Here is a 7083-nt window from a genome sequence, read left to right as displayed (position 1 = left end):
TTTAACCAACTCTGTAAGGTACTTGCATGTATAACATAATTATCTGTCTTGAAACTGATATTTGTTGTTTGATCAGTAAGAGATCGTTCTAAATTTCCGATTAAAGCATGGAAAAGAAAACAACAATTTCAATTCACAAACAATTTCACATGTCTCTACAGAGTAGTTTGTAAGATCCTCCCACTTCACTAACCCCCTGAAGTGTCTAAGTTTAGTTAGCGAATCCATAGATGGTGGCATAAGAGGCATACAGTATGACTGGCCATGCTTTTCCATCCTAGATATATGGACATTAAGACAACCTGTCCTTGGATTATCTTAGTGCATCTCTACATCTACATCTACATCCATACTCCGCAAGCCACCTGTCAGTGTGTGGCGGAGAGGTGGTATCTTGAGTGCCTCTATCAGTTCTCCCTTCTATTCCAGTCTCATATTGTTCGTAGAAAGAAAAATTGTCGGTATGCCTCTGTGTGGGCTCTAGTCTCTCTGATTTTCTCCCCATGGTCTCTTCACGAGATATACGTAGGAGCGAGCAACATTCTGCTTGACTCCTGGGTGAAGGTATGTTCTCGAAACTTCAACAAACGCCCGTACCGAGTTACTGGGCGTCTCTCTTGCAGAGTCTTCCACTGGGGTTTATCCATCATCTCCGTAATGCTTTCGCGATTACTAAATGATCCTGCAATGAAGTGCGCTGCTCTCCATTGGATCTTCTCTGTCTCTTCTATCAACCCTATCTGGTACAGATCCCACACCAGTAAGTAGTATTCAAGCAGTGGGCCAACAGGTGTATTGTAACCTATTTCCTTTGTTTTCAGACTGCATTTCCTTAGGATTATTCCAATGAATCTCAGTCTGGCATCTGCTTTACCGACGATTGGTTTTACATGGTCATTCCATTTTAAATCACTCCTAATGCCTACACTCAGATAATTTATGGAATTAACTGCTTCCAGTTGCTGACCAACTATATTTTAGCTAAATGATAAAGGATCTTTTTTTCTGTGTATTCACAGCACATTACACTTGTCTACATTTAGATTCAATTGCCATTCCCTGCACCATGTGTCAGTTCGTTGCAGATCCTCTTACATTTCATTACAATTTTCCATTGTTACAACCTCTCGATATGCTACAGCATCATCCGCAAAAAGCCTCAGTGAACTTCCGATGTTATCCATAAGGTCATTTATATATACTGTGAATAGCAACGGTCCTACGACACTCCCCTGCGGCACACCTTAAATCACTCTTACTTCAAAAGACTTCTCTCCATTGAGAATGACATGCTGTGCTCTGTTATCTAGGAAATCTTCAATCCAATCCCCCAATTGGTGTGATAGTCCTTATGCTCTTACTTTGTTCATTGAACGACTGTGGGCATCTGTATCAAACGCCTTGCGGAAGACAAGAAACATTTCATCTACCTGGGAACCCATGTCTATGGCCCTCTGAGTATTGCAGGCGAATAGCCCGAGCTGGATTTCATACGATCGTCTTTTTCGAAACCCATGCTGATTTCTACAGAGTAGATTTCTAGTCTTCAGAAAAGTCGTTGTACTCGAACATAATACGTGTTCCAAAATTCTACAACTGATAGACGTTAGAGATATAGGTCTATAGTTCTGCACATCTGTTCCACATCCCTTCTTGAAAACTGGGATGACCTGAGCCCTTTTCCAATCTTTTGGAACGCTACGGTCTTCTAGAGACCTACGCTACACCGCTGCAAGAAGGGGGGCAAGTTCCTTCACGTACTCTGTGTAAAATCGAACTAGTATCCCATCAGGTACAGCGGTCTTTCCTCTTTTGAGCGATTTTAATTGTTTTTCTATCCCTCTGTCATCTATTTCGATTTCTACCATTTTGTCATCTGTGAGACAATCTAGAGAAGGAACTATAGTGCAATCTCCCTCTGTGAGACAGCTTTGGAAAAAGACATTTAGTATTTCGGGCTTATGCTGTCACCCTCTACTTCAGTACCGTTTTGCTCATAGAGTGTCTGGACATTTTGTTTTTATCCACCTACTGCTTTGACATAAGACCAAAATTTCTTAGGATTTTCTGCCAAGTCAGTACATAGAACTTTACTTTCTAATTCGTTGAACGCCTCTTTCATAGCCCTCCTCACACGACATTTCGCTTCGTGTAATTTTTGTTTGGTTGGAAGGCTTTGGCTATGCTAATGTTTGCTGTGAAGGACCCTTTGCTTCCGTAGCAGTTTTCTAACTTGGTTGTTGCACCACAGTGGCTCTTTTCCATCTCTTATGATCTTGCTTGGCACATACTCATCTAATGCATATTGTACAATGGTTTTGAACTTTGTCCACTGATCCTCAACACTATCTGTACTTGAGCTGAAACATTTGTGTTGAGCCGTCAAGTACTCTGAAATCTGCTTTTTGTCACTTCTGCTAAACAGAAAAAACTTCCTGCCTTTTTTTATATTTCTATTTACGGCTGAAATCACCAATGCTGTAACAGCTTTATAATCGCTAATTCCCTGTTCAGCGTTAACTGTCCCAAATAGTTCAGGTCAGTTTGTCACCAGAAGGTCTAATATGTTATCACCATGAGTCGGTTCTCTGTTTAACTGCTCAAGGTAGTTTTCAGATAATGCACTTAAAAATTTTCACTGGATTCTTTGTCCCTGACAACCGTTATAAACGTTTGAGTGTCCTAGTCTAAATTAAAATCTCCACCCAAAACTATAACATGGTCGAGAATTCTACTCGAAATATTTTCCAGATTTTCCTTCAGGTGTTCTGCCACAACAGCTGCTGAGCCAGGGGGCCTATAGAGACATCCAATTACCATGTTTAAGCTTGATTTAAACGTGACCTTCGCCCAAATTATTTCACATTTCGGATCTCTGTCAATTTCCTTCGATAGTATTGCACTTTTTATCGCCATAAACATTCCTCCCCCTTCATGTCCAGCCTGTCTCTGAGGCATACATTCCAATCTGAGTTTAGAATTTCATTACTGTTTACATCTGGTTTCAGTCAACTTTCCGTCCCTAGTACTACATGTGCATTGTGACCTTTTATTAATGAGAGCAGTTGTGGGACCTTTCTATAGATGCTCGTGCGGTTTACTATTACCACATTAATATTGTCATTCCTTGTTGCGTTTTGCCTGCTGCTATCTTGTTGCATCTGAGGAGACATTTTTTTGGGCCTTGGGAGGAAATTCTCTGACCTAAAAAACCCACATGTGCACACCACACGTACTCTGCTACCCTTGTAGCCGCTTCCTGCGGATCGATGTAGGATTTCTTCCAAGTTTGCCACAATGCTCTCATAGTTGATGTTCCTTGCATAAAAAGCACCAGCGCCATCGGATTCTCTGGGAAGTACAGTTTTATATCCTGTAATTATAAGTGATGATGTAGGAAACCATATTACTGAAATAAAGTTTCCACATCTTCTTATAATGTGTTCATTTACAAAAACACTTTAATCTGATTATGGTACATCAATATGTCAGTTATTAACTGAAAACTAGGAATTTCTTGAGAGCATGATTTCATGAAAGAACTAGTTCAGAATGTATCCTATCAGCAATTGGCGACTGTGGGGCACAGTGTACATTTCGTACTTAAAAATCATGAGACATCATACCTGTTCATACAAATTAGTTATCTTAAACATTTTTCATTTTCCATTGAAATGACTGCTTTCTTGTGTCATAATGTTGTTCTAAGAAAGTGCTTCTGACCTGTAGGCTTCTTATAATATCTGGAATGGAAAAGTGGCTTTATTCGTAAATATTTAGTAAACAAAATTACATGCTTTGCACCTGAATATCTGTGGTTTCCCTACGTATTGTGCACTGTTGCAGCTGTCTTTCTCACAGCTAGCCACTTCGCCTCACTTCACCTTCTACTGGCAATGGCAGATGGTCCAGCAGCTACTTCAGCCAATGTGGGTACTAAAATTCTTACTCCCTGATATGCATTCTGCAGTACTGCTTAACCTCATTCAGTGCTACTGATATCTGCAGATGTGATGTAAAATGGAACTCTGACAAATGTGGAAATAAAATGTAAACTGAATGTAAGGAGCGCTTTATGCATTCCCTCTGTTCTTTTCTAAACTGCTTTTTTGTGGACAAAATCACATTTAAAAAACACTAGAATTGTGGTCTTACCATTCTTAGCAACAGCCTGTACCTTTTAGGTAATTTTAATTTCTTCCGCCAAATTATTTATAGCATTCAGTTATGAAAAGTTTTGAAAACAAACTCGAATTATTCAAGAAATGTCATCAAATTTGTAGCTAATAAACAGATTTCCTTAGATTCCCAATTAATTTTACTAACAGAATTTTTGAATTTTATCTCCCATGCTCTTGTAACATTAAAAAATCACAAACTCCTTCAAACTGAGAACTACAGAACACAAGTAAATGTAACACTTCAGATACAATATCTAACACAACAAATATCAATGTATAGTTGTCCATCTTACTGCATGGATGAGGGACTTCAGCTGATGATGTATATCAGAAAAAAGTGCTACCACTGCTGTGGTACTTTTCTCATATACAACAAATATCGGTTTCTGAATATTGATTATGTATGTAATATGTGATAATATCATCGGTAAAAATTTTACAGCAGCTAGTTGGCCATCCCAAAGAAGTCCCTTAGATCATTTTCCCACAGTTTACACTACATAGACAAAACTGTTTTTGGCTGTCATCCTTTATTGTGAAGAATAGAGAGAATACGCAAACACATTATACACAGTACCCACAGAAAATATATTTCTCTTGACCATACTATATTGCACTGCCGTTCACCATAATATTTTTTGGAGCACTTACAGTTTTAGGTCACTCTGAGAACTCATGACACTGATATATTAATTTTGCTTGGAACTCACCAGTTTAAATTGATGAGCCCAGGCGATGTGTTGCACTGAAGGCAGCAATCATGTGCACAAATGCCAACTGTATCTCTTGTTGCTGACTGTTTATCTGGTTTGGCTCTTAATGCATGTCATCTGGTTATATGTGTTCAAATTTTTCCTGAGTTCGGTCTACCATTAAGTATAGTATGAGGATATACAACAAAAACACATATTTTGGAAATAAGGTAATAACAATCATTGTTCTGATTTTGCATATAATGAATATTTTCATAGTTATTCTTCTTATTCTGTGCAAGTGACAAATTCAAAAAAACTCATCAAGTGATAATTTCTTTTATTAATGAACTCTTTGTCTATAAACGCACATTTGTCATTAATTAGATCATAACAAGCAGCTAGCTCACTATACAGGTTGTCCCAGCTATCTTGTCCACCCAAAATATCTCTGGAACAATAACAGCTATTGGAAAACGACTTTCACCGGTATCAATGTAGAGCTGGGGCCCATGAATGTACATATTTGGAAACATTCTAAAACGAAAGCGTATGTGTTTTTTAACACAAACTTATGTTTTTTTTAAATGGACCTCCTATATTTTTTCTTCAGCAATCCATAGCATGACAAAGCACATACACAATGGCGTTGATTGTATCACAATATTCCCATTACATCCCGAGATATTAAGACGCGAAGTTGGCGATTGAAACACCCGACATGCGCTGCTAGCGCACGCCCTGAGGCGTGAACCCCATGCTGCCCGTAATCGCGATGTGATTGACATGCGTAATCACACTTCCATACTTATCAAGAGGTCCGAAACGAATAATACGGTCTGCTGCCATCCTGCATTAACGCATGGGGTTCACGCCTGCGCCTCAGGACGTGCGCTAGCAGCGCATGTCGGGTGTTTCAAGCGTCAACTTCGCGCCTTAATATCTCGGGATGTAATGGGAATATTACGATGCAATCAACGCCATTGAGTATGTGCTTTGTCATGCTATGGATTGCTGCAGAAAAAGTATAGGAGGTCCATTTAAAAAAACATAAGTTTGTATTAAAAAACACATATGCTTTCGTTTTAGAATGTTTCCAAATATGTACATTCATGGGCCCCAGCCCTACATTGATGCCGGTGAAAGTCGTTTTCCAATAGCTGTTATTGTTCCAGAGATATTTTGGGTGGACAAGATAGCTGGGACACCCTGTATAATACGCTAATATTAGTTTGTAACATTTTTGTTTTGTATGTTGGTATTCTGTTGCTATGAGTTTATTTATTTATTGTCACTTTTTATTTGTAGTTCACTATTGCTCTTTGAGTTTACATACTGTCGTTCTGTTATTTGGAGATACTGAGTGGACCAGTGGACGCTAGAAAATAGAGTGCCAAGTGGAGAAATCGTAACATTTCCGACATATTCTTCTGTTTGCGTTCAGTAGAGGGTTGACGATACTCAGCTAGCCAGAAAAATTTGTGCTATGGATGGGGATAACGCCTTTTGACAGAGCACAGGAAGAAAACGGTTTTCGCGTTTTAAGGATGATCGTTTTGACATTAGCGACTCTCCACATTCAGGAAGTTCTTCAGGATTTGATGAAGATCGTTTAAACGTATTAATCCACAGTGATCCAGTGTTCTCGAGAGCTTGCAGATGTGATGAACTGTCATCATACCACTATCGCGCTAAATTTTCATGAAATGGGGTAGCTTCAAAAATCAGGTCTATGGGTCAGCACGCCCTAGGCCAACATCACAAAACTCAGCGGATGGCCATACATCCATTTCTGCTTCATTGTCATCAGCTGGCTCATGAACAACATTACTGCTGATATTTATTGTCAACAACACGAACATCTTGCAGATGCACTCCAAGAACAATGACCTGCAAGACTAAGTGATGTGTTGCTATTCCAGGATAATGCCAGCCCACATTATGCTAGACTGACAAAAACCACTATGAAACTTCCTGGCAGATTAAAACTGTGTGCCCGACCGAGACTCGAACTCGGGACCTTTGCCTTTCGTGGGCAAGTGCTCTACCATCTGAGCTACCGAAGCACGACTCACACCCGGTACTCACAGCTTTATTTCTGCCAGTATCTTGTCTCCAATCTAATTCTAAAAACCACTATACAGGAGTTCGCTTGGGAAGTCATTTTGCATCCACATTATTCACCTGATCTTGTGTTCTGAGATTTTTGT

The sequence above is a fragment of the Schistocerca cancellata genome, chromosome 8 (assembly GCF_023864275.1).
Source record: "Schistocerca cancellata isolate TAMUIC-IGC-003103 chromosome 8, iqSchCanc2.1, whole genome shotgun sequence".
In the NCBI taxonomy this organism is placed as follows: Eukaryota; Metazoa; Arthropoda; class Insecta; order Orthoptera; family Acrididae; genus Schistocerca; species Schistocerca cancellata.
The sequence above is the reverse complement of the archived record's forward strand: the minus strand, read 5'-3'. Positions refer to the sequence as shown.